General features: G+C 31.7%; 1 pseudogene; it reads left to right on the top strand.

Annotated features, from left to right (window-relative positions):
- The first annotated feature begins 21,133 nt into the window (after nt 1-21,133).
- Nucleotides 21,134-22,363, top strand: LOC149531852 (E3 ubiquitin-protein ligase PUB22 pseudogene; annotated as a pseudogene).
- The last annotated feature ends 518 nt before the right edge of the window (nt 22,364-22,881 follow it).

Genomic DNA, 22,881 nt, shown 5'->3' with positions numbered 1-22,881 from the left:
ATCCTACCTAATCCATTGAAACCCTAAAATTGGAGAGGGAGAATTGAGTGGGAAAGATATTTTAGATTTCTATTTAAGAAGTTATAAGGTCACAAAGCAGAAGTGTGGTAGTGAGAAAGTATGAAATCATGAGCTGCTGAAGAAAAGTGTTAAGGAGTAAGAGAACAAAGAATACTCTGTTTCACTGGATGACCACAGCTATGATTGCATTGGTTTGATGAGTAAAGAAGACTCAAGGAAACAAAGCTTGAGAGGAAGACAAGCTAACAGAACTGAAGTGATTAAAAGCCAAGAAAAGGATTGAACTAAAGTGTGATCTATAATCTACAAGTTATGTTGTAAGTTGAATTAGATCAAAGCTATTGTTGTTACTTTCTAGCAATTTTAACAGTTAAGATAAAACCTATGGACCTAGGTTGGTTTAATAGCCATGTTATAAATCTTTTAACAGGGTGACATTCCAAGTAAATATTCCAAAGTCCTTTAACCAGGCCCATTCCTAACAGTTTGGTAAAATCCTCTAACAAGGTCACATTTAACAATGTGTTGTAGCCTTTAACAAGGCAGGCTTTTCACAAGGCAGACCATCAGAAGTGGTTAAAATCAATTGCGCAGTTAGTTTGTGGGTATCATCCCCACCCCAGTTTTACCTTCTTATTCTTTAAGGGTTTCTGGGTTAACAAATTCTTAGTGTTATGGTGTGATGCATGTTTACTTTTCTTAGTTATTTCAATATTTAAATTGCATGCATGATATTGTCAGTTATGTACCATTAAGGATTTGTAGAGAAAACATAAAAGTTTTATTATAGTATTTGGACCTTGAATAACTGATTCACCCCCCCCCCCCCCCTTATTTATTCTAAAGAATTATAACAATTGGTATCAGAGTCTCGACTATTGATTTAGTTTAAAAGACCAGAAGCAGAAAAGATCAAATTTCCTAAGAGAGAAGCTCCCAAGCTCAACAAAGACAACTTTGTTGCTTGGAAAAGCTTGATGAAGCTACATCTTGGATCCATAGGAGATTATGCCCGAAACTCAATTGATATTGAACATGTTGATCCAACTGGTGCTCCTACTGCAGAAGATTTAAAAAATAAACAGGAACGGAATCAAACAATGCTGGAAATTACTTTTGCACTCAACTATGCTGAATTTGATGACATCAAAGGATGTGAGACTACATTCAAAATGTGGAAAGCCATGTCTGACATTTATGGAGGAGATCAGAATGTCCAAAGAGCAAAAAGAGAAAGTCTCAGAGGAAATTTTGATGATATGAAAATGGAAGAAGGTGAGAATGATGTTCAGTATGCTGCTAGAATAAAGGAAGTGGTAAGTGCAATAAGGTGCTTGAATCGTCAATTAGATGATGATACTATTAATAGTAAGTTTTTAATAACCTTGCTCCCTATTTATGCTATTAGAGTATCAGCTATACAAGAGCTAAGATGTGTGCCAAGAAACAATCTAAGTTTTGAAGGCATAGTAGGTAGACTCACTACATTTGAGTTATCTAACTTTGATAACTATAGACCTGAGAATGTTGAATCTGCTTTCAAAGCCAAGCTATCATTAAAAGATGTTGATCAAGATAAATCAAAGAAAGAAAGAAGAAAGATGAAGTACGTATCCAGTGGCAGTAGCACTGATGAAGAAGATGTGGAACAAGTGAAAGCACTACTAGCTAGAAGATTTCACAAAGGCAAAGGAAGATTCAAAGGTAAGATGCCTATCATTTGTTTTAATTGCAATGAAGTTGGACATATTGCTGCAAGGTGTACACAGAAAAAGGAATACAAGGAAGGCAACAAGTACAAAAATAGAAGAGAAGATGATAAGAGAGATTAAAAAGACAAAGGCAAGAAGTGCTATATTGCTGAAGAGGATTCTAATGACAATGATGATGAAGTTGTTTATGTGGCCATGAAGGACCAATCTGATGAAGAAGAGCCAAAAACACTGGTAACATGCATGAACAATAATGATAAGTGGATCATAGATAGCAAATGCTCACATCACATGATAGGAGACAAAAGTAAGTTTGTTAACTTTACTCAGTATGATGGAAATTGTGTTAGATTTGGTAATGATGCTCCATGTCAAGTCAAAGAAAAAGGTACCATTAAGCTTACAGAAAAAATTTCATGTGATAATGCATACTATGTTGAAGGACTAAACTACAATTTTCTAAGTGTCTCACAGTTAGGCAATGCAGGTTACAAAGTAGAATTTGGAAATAAAATTGCAAAAATCTATGATACTGATGATAGACTGATAGGAAAAGGAGATCAAACAAGAAGTAATCTGTTTTATCTTGATTTGGAAAATACGTCTTGTCTCGTCGCAAAATTTGATGATGTACGGTTATGGCATAGAAGGCTATGTCATGTCAACTTTGATAATTTGGTGAATATCAGTAAAATGAAGAAAGTCAAAGGTTTACCTAAACTGAAAAAACCTGGCAATATCATGTGCAAACAATGTCAGCTAGGAAAGATGACCAAGTCAAGTTTTAAAAGTAAAAACTATACATCTAAAGAAGTACTTGAGTTAGTCCATACTAACTTATGTGGTCCAATGGAAGTACAAAGCTACAAAGGAGACAAATATATAATATTGTTTGTTGATGATTATTCCAAGATAATGACCGTTATGTTTTTAAAGCAAAAATCTGATGCTTTTCAAATGTTTAAGTGGTATGTGGCTAGAGTTGAAAAGGAAATAGGAAAAAGTTTGAAATGCCTGAGATCGGACAAAGGTGGTGAATTTACATCAGATGAATTCGAGATATTCTACAATGACAAAGGAATCAAGAGACAAACATCAGCCCCAAGAACTCCCCTACAAAATGGAATTCCTAAAAGAAGAAATAGATCTGTGATTGACTGCGCCAGAACATTAATGATGGAAAAGACTGTTGCTCTAAAATATTGGAGAGAAGTTGTAAGTGTGGCTGTTCATACACTGAACCAAGTACAAGTCAAGAAAAGTACAAATGCAACACCTTTTGAACTATGGTATGGTCATTCACCCAATGTAAATCATTTCAAAGTATTTGGCTGCAAATGTTTTATCTTTAAAGATGCTAGAAATGGAAAATTTGATGCAAAAAGTGATGAAGGCATATTCCTTGGTTACTCCACTAGAAGTAAAGCATACAAGTGTTTAAATACTAACACTGACAAAATTGTGGAAAGTGCAAATGTAAAATTTGATGAGCATGCAGACATCCAAGTTGAAAAACCAAAGAAAATGGATGACTACAGAACCTTCGTGTATTCTTATGAAGAAATTCCCATTGACAAAGATACCATCAATCAAACTAGGATTCAACAACAAGTTTCAGTGTTAGCCAACTCACAACCAGTGAATGCCGAGTTGCATTCAAAAGTCAAGTTGCAGAATGAAGAAAATGCTCATTTTGACTCTGAAGTCAGTACACATGACAGAGATGTAGAGCTACCAAACAATGAAGTGCATAGTGATCCTGAATTTGAAAGATCAAATATGGAAACAAGGACAGAACCAAGATTGTCCAAATATGTGAAGAGGCATCACCCTGCTGAACAGATAATTGGTGACAAAGATGCAAGACCAATGACAAGGAATAGACTAAGAAATGAATCATGTCTACTAAGAAAAATTGAACCTAAGACAGTGTATGATACATTACAAGATGGTGATTGGTATAAAGCTATGGAAGAAGAAATTGATCAAATTAAGAAGAACGAAACTTGGAATTCAGTTCCCAGACCAGTTGACAAAAATGTGATTGGTACCAAATGGGTATTCAAAAAAAAGCTAGATGAGAATGGAGAAATTACCAGAAATAAAGCCAGACTAGTATATAAAAGTTATGCTCAAGAAGAAGGATTAGACTATGGGGAAATATTTGCCTCTGTTGCAAGAATGGAAGGAGTAAGAACTTTACTTGCATATGCTGCATATAAAGGTTTTAAAGTCTATCAGATGGATGTAAAGTCTTCTTTTTTGAATGGTATATTAGAAAAGGAAGTCTACATTGAACAACCAGATGGTTTTGTTGATGAAAATAACAAAGATATGGCTTGTAAACTACATAAAGCACTCTATGGTTTGAAACAAGCACCTAGAGCATGGTATGAGAGACTTCACAAGTATCTAGTGCAAATTGGATTTGAAAGAATTGATGACAACAACAACATGTATATCAAATCAGAAGAAGGTAAGGACATTATTGTATCTGAAATCTTTGTAGATGACATAGTGTTTAGAGGAAAGGAAGTGCTTTGCAAAAGTTTTGCTGACAAAATGAAACATGAATTTGAAATGTCTATTTTTGGAGAAATCAAATTCTTTGTTGGATTGCAAGTACATCAACTAAAACATGGTATATTTATGATACAATCAAAGTACATCAAAGAGATACTTAAAACATTTGGATTAGAAGATTCCAAACCTGTCAGCACACCAATGGCAACAGGAAATAAGCTATCCAAAAATGATGTATCAGCTGAAGTTAATAAAAAAATGTACAGATCCATGATTGGAAAACTACAATATGTTGTACATAGCAGACTAGACATAGCATTAGCAGTTGGAATAGTGGCTAGATTCTCTGCTAATCTCAAAGAAAATCATCTCATAGCAGTAAAAAGAATAATGAGGTATCTCAAGGGAACTGATAACTTTGGTCTATATTATAAAAATAATGAAAAGTTTGAGCTCAATGCATACACAGATGCAGATTGGGGAGGTAACATTGATGACAGAAAAAGCATAAGTGGAGGAGCACTATTTTTAAGAAAAAGATTAGTTACTTGGACCAGTAAGAAGCAAACATGCACGTCTCAGTCCACTGCAGAATCAGAATACGTGGCAGCAATAGTCAATTGCACAAACATTGTGTGGCTCACACATTTATTGAAAGGAATGAAAGAAGAAGTAACCAAACCTATGATATTGTATTGTGATAACACAAGTGCTATAAACATATCCAAGAATCTAGTAATGCATGCAAAAACCAAGCATATTGCAATCAAGTATCACTATGTCAGAGAATTGGTAGAAGACAAACAAGTGAAGATGGAGTATATTCACACAAAGGAACAAACTGTAGATATCTTCACCAAACCATTGCCCAAGGATGCCTATGAATATCTTAGAGGCAAGTTGGGGCTAATACCCCTAACTCAAGCAATATAAAAATAACAAGGAAGCTGCCCCTACATCAATAGGAATAAATCATTGAAATATCAGAAGAATGATGTACAGGATGATAGCAGGAGCATAAACTCCAAAATAGTCACAAGCATGGTGATAGAGGGAGAAAATATGAGATGCAAAGCCTATATTTAACATGTTAAAGATGCTACATCTTTGGCATTTATGTCAAAGAGGGAGATATGAAGAAACTGATCAAAATAAACAAAAGAAGAGAAAGATACTCATGAGGGAGATATATATGAAAGAGGGAGACTTATGAGAAACTGAAAAGTAAAGATATATGATCAGTAGTAAAACTATAGCAAAAGGGGAAGAAACAAAAAGTGCTAGAAAAACGTATGTAACTAAGTTGATCAAATGATCAGTTTTGTTTGCCATCAATGCCAAAGAGGGAGATTGTTGGAAATGACTGAAGAGATTATACATAAAACGTAATGGAACTAGTAAAGAATGTTCTCAATCATTGTTTTGTCATTGATGTCAAACTTGCTACTTGTAGGGATGAAAATTGCTTTAGTGACCCAAATACTATCAATTCGTTGATTGACAAGGAGGAGGCAATCAATAAGATGTAACTAGAGTACCTAGAGAAAGGTTGAAGTTATGATGTTGTAATGAAATACATGGATCAGCTAAGTCATTGATGAAAAAGTGTATTGATGACATACTCTAAGACACAGAGAGTGGGCACACTGAAACATATCAAAGATGTAAGGTTTTAGCTAAGTCATTTGTAAAGTCTAACTAAGTTCATTAGAGAGAGAGCCGAGCAAGCAAGTTAGTGCCGAACAAATTTTTAGTTGAAGCCGAGCAAGTTCACTTTTAGAGTGTGCTGAGTAAATATCAAGTGTCGAGCAAAAAATAAGTGCCGAGTAAAGATATAGATGCTGAGGAGAAAACAAGTGCTGAGTAAACATCAAGTGTTGAGCATGAAACAGGTGCCAACTAAAGATATAGATGCTGAGCAAAAAACAAGTGTCGAGCATGAAACAGGTTCCGAGTAAAGATATAGATGTCGAGCAAGATACAAGTGTCGAGTAACACAAAAAAAATCTGAGTATCAGTAAACCTATAATGTTGAGTTGCTACATTATTTTGAAATCAAAGATTCTCTAGATCTGAGCAGACAAGGTTGTTACCTAGAAGTTTGTAAACCAGATAGAAGATAAGAGTGATGAGCTGGTGGCACAAAACACCATGTAAAAAGGATTTTAGCAAATACAACTCGATGCTAGACAAGGTTTCTAGATGAAAAAGAAATATGGGGTAGATACATTGTATCCTACCTAATCCATTGAAACCCTAAAATTGGAGAGGGAGAATTGAGCGGGAAAGATATTTCAGATTTCTATTTAAGAAGTCATAAGGTCACGAAGCAAAAGTGTGGTAGTGAGAAAGTATGAAATCATGAGCTACTGAAGAAAAGTGCTAAGGAGTAAGAGAACAAAGAATACTCTATTTCGCTGGATGACCACAGATATGATTGCATTGGTTTGATGAGTAAAGAAGACTCAAGGAAACAAAGCTTGAGAGGAAGACAAGCTAACAGAACTGAAGTGATTAAAAGCCAAGAAAAGGATTGAACTGAAGTGTGATCTGTAATCTGCAAGTTATGTTGTAAGTTGAATCAGATCAAAGCTATTGTTGTTACTTTCTAGCAATTGTAACAGTTAAGATAAAACCTATGGACTTAGGTTGGTTTAATAGCCATGTTGTAAATCCTTTAATAGGGTTACATTCCAAGTGAATGTTCCAAAGTCCTTTAACTAGGCCCATTCTTAACAGTTTGGTAAAATCCTCTAACAAGGTCACATCTAACAATGTGTTGTAGCCTTTAACAGGGCAGGCTTTTCACAGGGCAGACCATCAGAAGTGGTTAAAATCAATTGCCCAGTTATTTTGTGGGTATCATCCCCACCCCAGCTTTACCTTCTTATTCCTAGAGGGTTTCTGGGTTAACAAATTCTTAGTGTTATGGTGTGATGCATGTTTAATTTTCTTAGTTATTTCAATATTTAAATTGCATCCATGATATTGTCAGTTATGCACCATTAAGGATTTGTAGAGAAAACAAAAAAGTTTTATTATGGCATTTTTACCTTGAATAATTGATTCACCACCCCCCTCCCTCCCCCCTCTCAGTTATTCTAAAGAATTATAACAATATGTGGCCTTTTGTTTTATTACACACATGTTATGTCTAGATACATATTTATATGAACAATTTGATGTTTTATATGTTATTTCCATATGCATACATTTTATATCCAGACACTTTGATGTCTTGTATGTTATTTTCAAATACATGGTTTATATGGACACTTTGATTTTTTATATGTTATTTCTAGATAGGTGTTTATATCATAGACACTAAATGACATTTTATGTGTTATTTCCAGATACATGTTTATATGGAGATTTTGATGTTTTATATATGTTATTTCTAGACATTTGATACATGATCTATTTTTATACATTTGATATGGGTACATTATATTCTCCAGATATATGCACATGTATGTCATTGATCTTTTAATGTACACATCTATTTTATTGATCTTTTGATGTATTCATCTTTTATGTAACTTATGTATGTGTTATGCATATGTTTCTATATGTTATTCATGTTTTCAATATTCAAGTTTACATGTATATGTATAGTTATTCATCTTAATGCCTTAATCTAAGTGTAATTAACTATATAATTTTAATGGTCAATGTACATAAGAATATAACATATACATGCACATAAGAACATATAAAGACTATGATCACCTAGAAAGAATGCATGAACTATAACATTTAATTAATAAAAGTTAATATACATATGTATATGTTTTCAATATTTATGTTTATACATACACTGTTTTTAATGCCTTAATTTAAGTTTAATTAACTATACTTAATGACATGTCTTAATATAAGTTTAATTAAATTCTATATATTTAATCTAAGTATAATTAACTATATTTAATGACATGTCTTAATTAACTGTATAATTAACTATATTTAGTCTAATTATATTTAATTTAGATCATGTATTAACTATATTTAATGGCATGCCTTAATTAACTATAATTAACTATATTTAATGACATACATTCTTAATTAACTATAATTAACAACATTTAATTAATAAAATATAATGTATGTAATATGTAACATAGTTCATATAACATATACATGTAAGAACATATAAAGAGTATGACCTAAAGAATGCATGTTACAACATTTAATTAGTAAAAGTTAATACATGCAAGAACATAACAATTATATACAAACATAAAGAATGTATCATATAAGAACATATAAAGATTATATGTACATAAATACATAACAACATTAACAATCATATGTAAGAAAACATAAACAATGTACATATATATACATACAAATACTAAAGTGGTTGTCTTAAGGGGAGGTCCTAAGAGACCTGGTCTTAAATGAGATATCCATGTCGAATTTAAATAAAAATAACAATACATGTCTAATTTTTCATATCCAAGATAAATGATCCAATGTACAAAAATTTATAAAACAAATATCCTATCAATATTAAATATGAAACTATAAGAGCTATATAGGCATAATTCAACTAGAGCTCCACAATAAGTACATAGGTAAACTAGAGCTCCACAAACAGTGTATTGTTAGGATCCTCTCTACTTTTTATTATCTCTAGAAGTTTTTCATGTTCTTCAATAGGCAATTTCCACTTTTGATTTCCATAACGTCCTTTTCTTTGTACTACTTCAAATTGTAATTTGGTTGCTATAACATGGTTACTGTAGTGTAAAACCTTTTCTCCAAGCTTGTATTCAATAAATTCAATACCACTATCAATTACCTTGTTTGTTGATAATATGTTTCTTCAATAACAACTGATCCAATTGGATATGACTGTTGATCAGCATCTATAGTTCCTTCTAGCAACTTGTGTTTTGCTTTTGTGCATCTTAAAAGATAATAGTCCACATTTTCCGCATTATCTGGTAAGGCTTGAACTGCAAAAATATCTCCTGCATGTATATAAAAATATAGATAAATATAAATTAATTTTAAAACAAATATACATGTATATTAATTTATTTATATGTATATATGCACACAAACCTGCCATAACTAAATCAAAAATACACTCATAATCAGCTAAATATACAGGATCATGAATGTCAATGTCAATGTCAACATCTTCAAAAGGAGGCTTTCTAACTATCTCCTTCAAATCCCAATGTGAAACATATCTATTCCCAATATTTTCACATGCACTCACTAGATTGTCCTTAATGCAGTCATCACAAAAACATGTTTTCTCTCTTACTTTAATTACTAGAGGTTTATGGTTTCCTATAGTCATCACTTGATGTAAACTTCTAATTCCAGAAATTGTTTAACAATTGTAAGGATTAGATCGATCTATATCTATTACAAATACAAAAAACAATTTTCATATTTCAAAATAAATATTTAATTAAAAACTCAACTTGATTTGAAAAATACATTAAAAATAAATATAACTTAGTTCACCTTTCACCTCCCAAAAGTAACACTTATTGTATTCAGTATCTCGAGTAGAAAAATGAACTTTGCACCATTAAACAATTTGATTTGTGCTCTCTATCCTATTCCCTGTATGTACATACAATATGCATGTATATATAAAATTTAAAATATATGCTACTAGAGTATTAAACATGCACATTTTAAAAATGCATATATTTACCTGCAAGTTCATGTTGTCGAAGCGCACATTTTATACATGCTCCTGCTCCATCATGCTCCCCTTTTTCGTGTCCACTTTCAAAGAAATTCCATAAAAACCTAACATTGGTTCTAGCATGTTGCATTGCTAACCAATTAAATGCTTTTGCAAATTTGAATTGTCCTGTGAACATGAAACATGATAAGTATCTACAATTATCCATGTACATATATCAAATAGAAATAGACATGTCCAAATAAATATAAGTTTAAATAAAGTTAAATAAATGTGTAACTATTTCGTGTATACTAACCTGCACATCCATCAGACCAAATCCAATGCTCTGAAACATTTATTCCATGATTTCTAAGATCTTCAGAGAACATTGCAAAACAATGAGCCACATAACTCCTGTCATGAACTCTATCATCACTAATATAGAAATGAACCTCTTTCATGATGATGCATTCATTTTCATCCAATCTTTCTATCTGATCCACCTCAAATTGTGCATGTCTATAGGTCACTTGCACAAATATTGCAACTTGTTTAGAATGATAATATTGGCTTTGGAGCTCTGTATGAGGTGCAAATGTATAATTCTCAGAAAAATCTACAACTAAAAGTATATAACCAGGTGGAAAACAATTTTTGGAATCATGAAGCTATTTAGCTTGCCATCATGCACCATGACAATGTTGGATATGTGGATATATCAATGGACAGAACTTGGCCATGAACTCATCATAATGCAATTCACTCTCCTTCAATACAATTTTTTTGGATTCATCTCCTCTATTATTTTGGTATGTCTCATATTCATATCTCATCCATGAAACTTGTGTGGATTCATTAATATTCTCAACTTGCATAATTTTAGAAAATTTGTGTAAATCTGCACAATCTTCACATTGGTTTTTGATGCATTGCACTTTGAATTCATCTGAATCTTCTAATTTATCACATAATATGGACCTCACAAATTGTGTTGTACTACTAGGGATGACCAAATTAGGATCAAGTACTGCCATAACTTTTTAAAATGATTGCTAGTGTAGACCAAATTCAACATGATTTCTACAACAACAAGTTTCACGCATCTTATTTATGCGTACAAAGGAAGGACGTAAACTCTCAAACATTCTCTAACATATTTTGACATTTGAAAATTTTTGTTTGAATGCTTCAAATAATTCACTTTGAGTTATATCTATGAAATGTTTTGGATGTTCAATTTTGGCCCCTATTTCTTGATCTTTAATTTGTATAGTATCATGCCTATTGGAAGAAACACGAGAATGTGTGGTCCAAAATTTAATAACTTGTATTTTTACTTATTCAGAAATCCTATCTTTTTGAGGAACTCTACAAATATTCACCCAGTTATTCTCAATGTTATCATCTAGCATATTTCTCCTCTTGATGTATCTCTAGACAGTTCTTCTAGATATATGTAGTACATCAAAAATTGCATGTACCTATTTTCTATGTGTCAATTTTCTACTAGATATAGTAGTAATCAATGCTCTGCATGCATTACTCAAATCACCTCCTTGAGTTGCGTTGTCAATTTTATTATAAGCATTTTGCAAGTTTTCAACTATTGTTTTATTAATATTATGGGCATGGCTTTTCTTGTTATCAACACCCAACAACTCTAAAATAGGTCTCATATCTTTTCTCCTAAATAACTTGACAAATAATTGTGCCTATCCAAATATACTTTTATCCTTGAAATACTCATCCCACATGTTCTGACAATGTTTTCTGATAGTGTTATCATTTATCATATCTTTAGATGGAATTTGGTTAAAAAGTAGTTCTTCATCCAAATCCATCAAATTTTTTATGCTTTCTAATTTGTCTCTATCAATAGAACTGCCAATTTCTTCCTCTTCATTACATTCATTTTCTTCATGAATCTCATCCTGTTCAGGAATTTCAGTAGGTTGGTTTTGATTATGTTTTGTATGGCCTTTCATTTTGTCATCTCTTTTTCTATCATATTTCCTTGATCTTTTCCTTTTACTACCCATTGAATATTTCAATCTATAGAAACAAAAATAAATAAATTTAGATTTCATTAAATATCAGCTAATGGTTCAATATATAATACATAAAAATAAAAATAATTAGATGAGAAAAAAAGAACCTTCAAAATATTCAATCCTTTGCAATATTGATTAAATCCGCAGAACAGTTGTTGAAAATTGCTTCAAAATTAATTATCTATTGAAAACCCTCTTCCAATTTTTGTTGTCCCTGTATATTTAATTTTTAAAAAAAAGAAAAAACAATTTTTTTTACATCAAACAGTAACATTAACTGCTGGCGGTTTATTCTGCCGACAGGGGTTTCGACCAGAACAGTTCCGGCCAAAATAGTCTATGTGGCATCCTATGTGGCAGCCAAACAAGCAAAAATCAGAACTTTTGTAAACATCTCACTTTGAAGGCCAATTTGACCCACTAAATTGAAGTTTTTTTTAAAACTAAAAATGTACTTTTGTAGTTCTCGGAGTCACAATTATGATCATATAATTTTTTTAAAATTTTGATTATGAATAATATGTTATAATTTGAAAATATTACAAGTAGGTATCTTTAGATTCAGGAAGATGTCTATTCAAAAATAAGAAAAAAATAGTAAATCATGTTAAAAAAAAAATATTTTTTTATGCTGCACTAGAGAAGAGAGTCTTCTTCAAGAATATGTAATTTTGTAAAAAAAATATGTAGATTTGATGGAAAAAGTTTGACGGGAGAAAAAAATTGTCAATTTCTAATAACTTTAACTTTGACCAGTTATAACTTCAAAAATATTGGCCGAATTTCAATTTTTATTTTTTGGTGCACTAGGTATACATGTTAAATCTAACATATTCCAAAATCATCTACCAAAATATGAACATTTGCATATATTTGTTTGACAGGAAAAAACCTCTATATTTTTAGTATTTTCAAAAACTTAAAAAATACACTTTAAAAATTCAAAAATAAATAAAATTTTCACTCAATTTAAAAAAAACAAATTATATACATAAACTTCATCCAATTTTACACATTTCATTAGTTTATATCATCTTCAAATTCTAAGCACAAATGTCACTTTTATTTCGTTAAAGTTGAAGACCTTAAATTCTGATATCACTTCTCCTTTATAAAAGGTGACACAGGTTTGTGCTTTTACCTGTATTTCCTATGTATATTTTCATTATGTCCATGAAAAGTGTTATCATATACTATAATTTAATATTTGCATTAACATCTCTGATAGTGCACTTTTTACTGTATATCTTAGTTGCTTGAATGAATTTATCCTCTATTTCCTATATAATCTCTGATAATGATGTCATGAGTTCTTCCATCTTTTGACTTTTTTTTGTTGTCTTTGCCATTTTGTAGTTTCTTCTCAATTTTATCTTTGATTTTTTCTTTCATCTTTTTATGTTTCTAAATTATGTTTGTAAATACCTTTAACTAATCAATGCAAGGTTCATCTATTCCAATAACAACTTTCAATAGTAATTTAGAAAATGTTCCAATATCTCTCCTGGGTATTATTTTATTCTATCACTTTCTTTTCATTCTCTCATGTCTAGTATTTTCTTTAAACTTATTCATGCAGACACGCGTATGTGTGCGCACACACACCCACAAACATTTCTCGTTGTGGTTTAGTCTTCAAAATAAATTTTTTAGGTTCATTATCAAAGTCTTCATCCTATTCCAATTTTGGTTCCCGCTTCCTCTTTTCTTGTTTGTATGTTATCTCAATCATGCTTTATAAAGTTCTTTCTACTTAATGTTCTTCATTTCCTACTATTCAAAATTTTCCTTTCTCTATGCCTGTTATTTATTTCTTGATAGCTCCTAGGGCCTATACATGATTGTTTTGTTTTACTTCCTTAGTTCTAATGGTTGTACCTCTTCCTATTCTATTATTCTTGTTACTTATGATCCATATTGTTCTTCAATTTGTTCATCTTAAATCTCATCACTATTATTTTCATTAGTATCATGTTGAATTTTAATATGTCCAACTTCTATTTGTATTGGATCACCCCTTATCATTGAGTGATCGCTTTTTTTTTCTTCATCATTCATTTCCTCCATTAGATCAATGCATCCTTTATTTTGTCCAATTATATTTCTCATGTCATAGATCCTTCCAATTTGTAGTGATTTTTCATATTCAAATTATTGTAGCATACTTACATCAAAGATTATTTTCCAAAGTTGTGATGCTTTATCTTCTACTTCTTGAGTTAATCTCACTATTATATTTGATATTCCATACTTTTCTAAGAATTTATTTTGATACATTTACATTCTTTAATAAATTTCTTTAACACTTGTCTTTGGCTTTGTAATAATAAATGTTCTTTCTCTACTCTCTTTCTCTTGTTAAATAACTTCATCCCATATTACTTTGATTTTGTCAAGCAACTCCTTTGGAATGTTTTGTCTTAGCTCATTTGGAAATCTTCTAAATTTTGTAAAAGTTTGATAGTTTGCATCTCCTATAATGTTCTTTTCTTTGTCTAACCATAATTTGTCCTTTATCTCATGCGTGACTCTACTAGTTCCACATTCCTTTATTCATTTATCTAAATTGGTAGTTGACCTAGCAATTATGATTCTTACTAGTTCTCTTACAGGTTCATTCTTCTTTCTCCTTGTACCTATACAAGTTCAACCTTGGCTTCTTGTTCTCCTTCTTATTTGAGATGTAGTATCTCTTGTAGTTTGAGATCATATCCTTCTAGGAGCTGTACCTTCTCTAGTTTTCTTATTGATCATCTATAAAATTACTTATTTACCTTCTTCTTTATCTTAGCATATGTTGCAGGTGCTCCTATGGATTTATGTCTTCTTAAGTTACCACTCCCTTTACCTTTCTCATATGTTAATTTCTTATGTTCTAGTGATATCTTGTAACTAATTAATTTTATTTCAATTCAGACTAAGACTAGTAACCATGAAATTCTTTGCTTTACTGCTTTGATTATGTGTAAATACATATTTACAAGAAAATATATATCATTCTTATATTTTTCCACATTGTAAGGTGGTTTTCTATATCTACTATGCATTTTCTCCTAAAATTCTTTGAGTGCACATGACTATATTGAATTTTCTTTCCAATAGATTTATATACTCATTAATTTGATAAATAATTGGTGTCTTTGGTTCTAATTCACTTTACCAATTCATGGAAAGTAATTAAGCACATAGGAAAATATCCATGTCAATAATGCTCCAAACTTCAATTCTGGCTCCTTAGCTAGTTTGGTTATTTTCAGGTTCAACACTAGTTGGCTCCTTCATATTTTCTAGATCATATATTTTACCTTGAGAAATGACTTTAAACATAACATGTACTATTCCACTTGGTACACTATTTAAATTACTCACCTGATAAACTTTGTAACCAATATTTATTGATGCAAATATAGCTTCTTCCAAATATTGTTTACATTGATGTCTTTATGATCATGTTTGAATTTTGTTAATCCCTAAATTCGTATCTTGGATTTGAGCTTCATGGCATGTTCTCTTCCAATAGCTAACAATCCTATTATCACATGAACAATCTCTTAAACATGATTTCAATTGGCTTATCTCCTTCCAACAAGATGTAGTATTCATGGATTCAAATTACCACATATCCTATCCATTCTTCATAATATATATTTTGAGGGTATACTATATGAATTAATACTATTTTTTCTAGATATCAAAATTCTTTGTTTAGTTTTTAATATTTGTCACATATTTCCTTGTAGATGTCTTTGATGTCATCATCTCCAATTTTAGTTATAGTACAATTAGTAAAGGTTATGATATCTTCTCACAACATAACTCATAGTGGTGTTATGGATAAGCTCTAGCTTTTCTCACTTCTACTATTCCTTTCAATGGATTCAACTAGTATTTGGGTTCACATTTGTGTGATTTCTCAATCAATGCTAGTGTGCTCATTCTTGTAGCAGTAATGATTTCACGAGCTTCAATGTCCCAACAAGTTCTGTACAGCTAGGTTTTATGACTAGATTGATCTAATGTCCTCAAGTTCTATTTTGTATGATAAATAACTTAATAGATTGTAATGCACACAAGTTCTTTTTTTGTACAATAGCTTTTTGAAAATAGTATGGCAATGAAAATATTCAATAACTCTTTATATTGTTCATTAAATGATGTGACAAGATCCTTATTTTATCAATATAGGCCCAGTTACTAATAATATCCTTCATTTTGAGAGTTCATCTCTTCATCCAACAACATAGAAATGTACCTCTTCTAATCTTATAACTCTATGGTAGTTATATTTGTTTAACTTCTTATTCCATAAGCTTGATATCACCAATTTATCTATAAATGCCAATAAATGTTATAGATCAACTAATCTAAGAAAATAAATTTAAAAAAAATAAAAAATAAATATCTATAAGCATTTATAGACTTCCATATTTGGTGGATGAATTCTGGGAAGTTTGACAACAAAGGGTCTTCCATTCAAGTTGTATGTTCACCTTTCTTTACCCAAATCTTCTTTATTTCTTCTCAAACTTTTTCTTGATTCATAATTCCTTTTCCTTTATTTTCCTTATTGGTAGAGTACTGAAATCTTCAATTTTATACTACATGACCAAATTTGGACAAATCTAACACGGAAATCTCATTTCTCTTCTTCAATTATCTCCCATTCTACACTCTATTGTTAAATGTCCTATGTTTCCACATTTGAAACACATAATAATTTTTAAACCTTATTTTCTCATATAATTTACTAATTTATTAAACTTTCTTGTTAGTGGCATCTTAGTCGTGCATTCCTTAGCTTTATTTCCATAGTGGTTGCATTTATAATAGTCTCCATCAAATCTTTTCTCAAATATTCTTATAACTATTCCAAATCTACACTTGTAGGCTTTGTGACCATACTTATTGTAATTTTAATAATAATCATTGAAAGATGTTTCTCTTGGAGTGTTCACATATTTTCTTCTACAAATATTTGTAGTATGACAATTTTTTTCACAATTGTAATAGATATTCTCCTAGGGCTTCTTACATGTTTCTTATTCATCATGGGTATGGTCTTACTTTCCAACTATAGATTTTGACAATTCTCTATTTTGTAGCTTGTTGTTGGCAATATATCCCAGTCTAGTAGTCTAAACTAGTTTCATTTTGTCTTTCATTTGCTCATATTTTCTCTGCAATGTTTTCAAACTTTGTGAGTCTCCCATTGATTTCCTTTTCAAATTTTAGATTGTTCTTCAACTCTTCATTTCCTTTCCTTAATTTATAGTTTTTAGCTTGTAGGTGTATGTTTCTTTCATCTATTCCATATTAAATTTCTTTTCTTTTCTTGGATAACCTTTTATTGTTTCTGTAGGAGTCATTCTTTATCTCTAATTATTTGTTCAATGTCTCTCTCTTTTTATTCAAGATTTCTTTCACACTTTCAACAACTGTCATCTTTTGCAATATTTTTTTCTTTGTGAAGGAACAACCTTGCCACTCTTTCTTTATTTAAATAATATCTTCATTTATTTCATTTTTCTTTCTTAATATATCTGCAATAGCAACACAAACTTTCTTAGAATTGATACTTCATTAAGGCTAATTTGTAACCATTTTGAAATTTCCTTTCTTTTTGAAAATGAGGTCTTTAGCTTGTTTCTCAGATCATATATCCCTACATTATCATCTTCCAAGGCTTCCTCTAGTTTCTTCTTATGCCAGTAAGTTTCCATTTCCTAGATCTAGTGAGAAGTTAAACTTTTCTTTAGAGAACCAATGGCCGAATATGAATTTTTGGAATGGTTTAAGTTAGCTATTGAGAGGTGGGGGAGGGGGTGATTCAATACCAAACTCTTTTTCATGAAATTTAGCATTTCAAACATAAAATGATAAACTATAAATTACTCTCACCGATATATATTGTCTTACTGATTAGTATACCAATATGCAAATAATTATTACCTATTACCAAATGTAAATTTGTAAGAATGAAACATATAAATTCACACATGTAACACATAACTCAATATTTTAATCTCTTAAAAGAAACTTCATTAGAGGGAAAACTTGAGTTGGGGATGATACCGACAAGCTATCTATGTAGTAATAAGGTATTAGGTTAAGAGCTTATGATAATGTCATCTTCTGAATGACTTCACCCTATTAGGAGTGACTGATACCTTGTTAGAAGTATTTGTAGTCCTATTAGAGACTAATTTGTTATGAGATTTTATACCACTTATGTAGTGTTTACTCAGTTAAGGGATTTACAATAAGTTCTAAAATATAAATTTTAAGTCTACTTAAAGATTGCCCCATTAAAGGATTTTACAATCTTGTTGCTAATCTATTAAGAATAAATCAACGATAATTTGACCTTTGAATGTCTTATCCTAAATCTTGTCAGATTGTTTCCACTCCTCCTCTATTCTATAATTCCCTTATTCCTTGATTCTGGAATTCTATTCTTCAAGTTTCTAATTTTTAGTAACACATAAACAAATTAGCATCAACATGTAATCCGTTATTTGATAACCTTATACTCTTTCTTTTCCTAAACTTAATTAGGGTTGCATAAAGATTTCTCTCCAATCTTCCATAAATTATTTTGACTTTTGATGTCATCCTTCAAAGTTTTTCAATGTCATCCTTGATAAATATTATTTCTATTTTGTACTTCTTCCTCAAACACTGTACTCAAATCATTTCACCTTTTTCTATAATTTTTTTCCCATGTTTCCTTGACACATGTCCTTCATTTCTTCATCTATCCAAATTCACTGACTCTCTTGTTGTAATGATCATACCTCTAATTTTTTAAGTTGTTTCTTTGTATACTTGTTTCTCCATATTAATGTTCACCGATAGTGCTCCTTTGTTCTCATAATGTTTGCAATATCCTTTGTATAGATAGTTCTCTATTATTCCAATAACTCTTCTTCCTTCTAATAACATCTTATGTTTTCCAATATGACATGCTAGTTTACCTATTTACTTATCCAATTCACCTATTAACTCAACTATCCAATAGTGATCCTTTAATCATTTGTAGTGCCATTAATGGTCCAACTATATACAAAACTTTCATTATAGTCTATAGAGGATATTTTCAAGTGAAAATTCTCTTGTAGCAACAATACAAGTCCTATTATTTTAGGATTACAATTGTGATGTTTTTTTTTTTTTTTTTTTTTTTAAACCTTTAGGAATAAATTAGGAAGAAGATATCCATCACTTCCATGGAAAACCTAGTTGTTTATGGAAGACCTAAGGAAAACTAAAAGAAGAATAAGAAGCATAAAAAATAAGAAACTAGGGAAATCCAAATCTCTTGAAAATTTCAAATTAATTTATTGGAATTCTCATATGCCAGCACAAGTCTTTAAGGATTGCAAAAAAGAAAAGAAGAAGAAAAAGAAGAAATTTGATTAAGATTTTGAGCCTAAGAATGAAGATGGCGATGTGTTCATCGTATCATTAACCACTTATGAATGTGATGATGCATTGCTAATTAACTAAATACATCATTCCATCCCCAATACTATGATCATTATAGCGTCAAATTCATAATTTATTCATATTCTAGCTCTATTTGGAACATGATAAGTATTCAAATACAAATGTTTAAGAAATTGATTAAATTCATCAACTTGAATTGTTCTTCTCGAATTGAAAAAAAACATTCATATAAACCCACTTTCACATAAACTTTTTTTTCATATATCTTATATTTCCATATTTTCAAGATTTTTTTTTTTGGTATATTATTAAGTTATCCAAGAATATTACCTTTGGAAAGTCAACCCATACAATAGAAAACTTATTATTAACTATTAAATATTTTAAATACAAATATTAAGTAATAGTTATAATTATAAGAAACTAAACTTAGTATGGAATAAGTTGTAAATTAGTTTTTCATATTGTTAAAAAATAATTTAATATAAGAAATGTGTAAAATATGTTTAGATCTAGTTTTTCTATGGCAATCTAAATGAGGAGGTATGCTATTATATTAGTAATCTATGTTTTAACCTTCTTTTTTACTAATTATTAAATATTTAAAAAATGTATGATTGAAAACCATTAATATTTTAATGTTCAAAGTTTCAATTGTGACAAAAAAAGAAAGAAAAAAGATATATCATAGTAAATAAATGACTTGTAATATAATGTTTTAGACACCCTTCTTCAGCCCCTAATATATTTTTATATTTTAAAATGCTATTATTGATACAATTGAAAAAATGACACACTCTTATTTGTCCATCCAACAAAGATCATCACACTAGATAAGGCCATGGTCAAGCAAAAACATTTTCAAGATATCTATATCAGCTTCAAAAATTATTTTTTCATATAAATACAATTCATTGCAATTTTTTAAAATTATGTTATAATTAAGGTAATCCCAAACAATAACCTTTTGAATGAATACAAGGCAAAAACATATTGAAATCTTAGATATATAGCAATTCAAATATTAAGAAATACTTTTCACCAACAAAAATATACATTTAGTACTTGGAGAGAGAAAGAGAAAACATATCATATTACAATAATGTAGAAGCAAATGCTAACCACCGAATGACTAGAAGTCATCATTATTGTTTATATATATATATGCAGGTCACCAGTAGGAAAAAATGAAGCGGTACTTTCGTCGGATTCAAAATGTTTCTAGCACATTGGAGAATTTCAGATCCTCACCCCTATTCCAACTGAATCCTTTTACCCTAATAATTAATTAATGGTCAAAGAATCATTTCAGTTTTTTATTTTTGAAGTCGCCCATTCTCCCATTGATTAGTTTTTACGGTAATAGCATAAAGCAACAAGCTGAGTAGGCGGCCTAAGTTATTCCACGAATTTAACAACCATGACAAGCTTTGTACAGCAACCGTTGAATAGGTTGGGTGTTAGGGCGTCAGAAAATAAGCAAAATTTGACTCTTTACCAACGACCACAATATTTGAATGGAGAGAACGACTCTATCTATAGAGTGCTGCAACCAGATAGACTTGAATGGAAATATTAACTCTCGAGACACTGGGCAAATCTCGTCACAAGAGTCTTTCACCGTCTTCCACAACAGATCTTTCTCGAACTCGTAGACCCAATTCATTGCTGAGATATTCCACACCCCTGCAAGAACTAACTAGGCATCGAAGTAGTTTGCAGTGAGAATGGACGATGAGGTAGAAATCCCTTCGTACTTCGTGTGCTCGATATCGATGCAAATCATGGAGGATCCAGTAACTGTGTGCACGGGCGTCACGTACGAGAGGGAGAGCATAGAGAAATGGATGTACGAGCTCGGCAAAAACACCTGCCCCGCCACAATGCGAGTCCTCGACAATAAAGAGCTGACACCCAACAACACTCTACGCAACCTCATTCAGAAGTGGTGCATCGCCAACTCCAACTCCTCCATCGATCCGCCCCTGTATAACAATCGCCTCAACGAATTGCTGCGAGAAATTGAGGCCTGCCCGCTGTCGCCCTTTCTGGTGAAATCCTTGAAAACCTTATGGTTTCTGGTAGATAAAAATAAGAGTAACAGACAGTGCATCTCATCGTCGAATGCACCGGCCGTCTTGACCTCTATTCTTGAAAGGCAATCTACAGAAGCCGAGGAGATCGGATGCCATTACGATATGTTGATGGCATGTGAAGAAGCCTTACGGATCCTCCATTTTCTTCACTTGCCCGACGAAGGCTTGGAGGCGCTTGCCACCCCCAGTTGCCTGGCTTCTCTTGGCTCTATTCTCAAGAGGGGCACCTCCAACGCCCGCCTTTACGCCGCCCTGCTCTTACAGAAAGCATCAATAACAGGCATAGATCAGTTTGTAACCAATGGCAACGATGATTTGATGGAAGGTTTGCTTGAGCTGCTGAAGGAGGAGGTTTGCCAGAAAGCTACAGTGGCCGCCCTTCAAGTGTTGACGGCAATGGCCTGCAACAGCCAGCGTTGCAGATTGAAAGCGATCGAGGCAGGGGCGGTGACCATCTTGATCGAATCTCTTCCCGAGCAGACGGCTGAGAGGAAAGACATCTGCAAGAGAATGTTAGGTCTTCTTGACGGGTTGTGCGGATGCGAGGAAGGAAGGGTTGCAATGGCTGATCATGCCATGGGTGTCCCTGCGATCTCCAAGAAGATATTTCGAGTATCTCAATCGGCTTCTGAGAAAGCTGTTAGAATCATTTGGTCGCTTTGTCAGTTCTGTCCGTGTCAGCGTATTTTGAAGGAGATGTTGGAGGTCGGCACCGTGACAAAGCTGTTGATGCTTCTGCAGGTCGACTACTGCACGCCCATAACTAAGTGCAAGGTAACTGAGATTCTCAAACTGCACGGTAACTACTGGAGGGGTTCGCCATGTTTTCCCTCAAGGATGGGTAATTTGAAATTATCATAATCAGTTTTTCAGTTTTAATATTAGATCATCGCAAAATAGGTACTTTTAAATTATTATAACAATTTTTTTAGTTTTAATATTTGATCATCACAAACCATCAAGGTTGCGAATATAATTATATACGGTTGTATGGAAAAGGTGAAAACCCTGGTGAGCTCAATCGGACAAGCATCTTTAGGCTTTAAGAATTTTCATAAGATTTGCTCAGCCCAGGCCTCTATCTGGTTCTCTTTGTAAAATATAACCATCTAGTGCTTATAACGATTCATTAGCAGGCTTATTTTCCAGCCAATCGACAAACCAGATTTTGAATTTATTTCTGTATGTGTCTATAGCATTTTAATCCAAGCTTTTTGAATAGGAATAATTCATAAGCGGGTGTCATTTAAATTTCCAGATAATGTGGAGCATTTTCTGAGATATTGACGATGTTCAATTTAGATCCTGATTGCCTTCAGTAGACTACTTCCTTTCACGTAGGTATTATGGATAGGGCTTTCCGAGGAACAGAAATGGAA

Source organism: Cupressus sempervirens, chromosome 11, assembly GCF_028749045.1.
Source record: "Cupressus sempervirens isolate cs-2001-9-10 chromosome 11, ASM2874904v1, whole genome shotgun sequence".
Classification (NCBI taxonomy): Eukaryota; Viridiplantae; Streptophyta; class Pinopsida; order Cupressales; family Cupressaceae; genus Cupressus; species Cupressus sempervirens.
This window is presented reverse-complemented; position numbering and strand designations above follow the sequence as displayed.